The sequence below is a fragment of the Myotis davidii genome, unplaced genomic scaffold (genome assembly GCF_000327345.1).
Source record: "Myotis davidii unplaced genomic scaffold, ASM32734v1 scaffold1183, whole genome shotgun sequence".
NCBI classification, from domain to species: Eukaryota; Metazoa; Chordata; class Mammalia; order Chiroptera; family Vespertilionidae; genus Myotis; species Myotis davidii.
In genome coordinates this window covers 122,300-122,983 of record NW_006293918.1, presented here as the reverse complement: position 1 = coordinate 122,983, position 684 = coordinate 122,300, and positions in this window count along the sequence as shown.

Genomic DNA, 684 nt, shown 5'->3' with positions numbered 1-684 from the left:
TCTTCCTCTGATTTTTTATGTGGTTATGTTTTCATCAGTATGCTTGCTGTTGCTAAGATATGCACTTTTCTGTATTTTTATTGCTTTTTCTCTCATATATATATGTTCATAATATGTGTGTGGTTGAGAAAGGAAGGAGACTAATGTCTCTTTGTCTCCCTCCGCCCCTAAGTCTCCCTCCCTCTCTCTCTCTCTCTCTCTCTCTCTCTCTCTCTCTCCCTATCATAGGTGTATCACTGTCCATGACTACAATTGTTTTATATTTCTCACCTCTTTGAAGTTGTATTGAGTAGATATTTAAAGGAATGGTAGAGGAGGGAGGTAGAGCTTTACTAGTGCCATTAAGAGAATATGGAGCCCGCTGGTGTGGCTCAGTGATTAAGCATCAACCTATGAACCAGGAGGTCACGGTTCAATTCCCAGTCAGGGCACATGCCCCCACTGCAGGCTTGGTCCCCAGTAAGGGGTGTGCAGGAGGCAGCCGAATCTCAGACGGAAGTTTGGGGTGGGTGTGTGGGAGGTAATCAATCAAAGACCTTATATGCATAATTCATAGCCCACAGACACAGACAATAGGGGGCGCTGGAGGGCTGGAGGGGGCTAAAGGGGGAAAAAGGTGACATGTAATATTTTCAACAATAAAGAATTTTTAAAAATACATAAATCAATAAATAAGCACTTTAC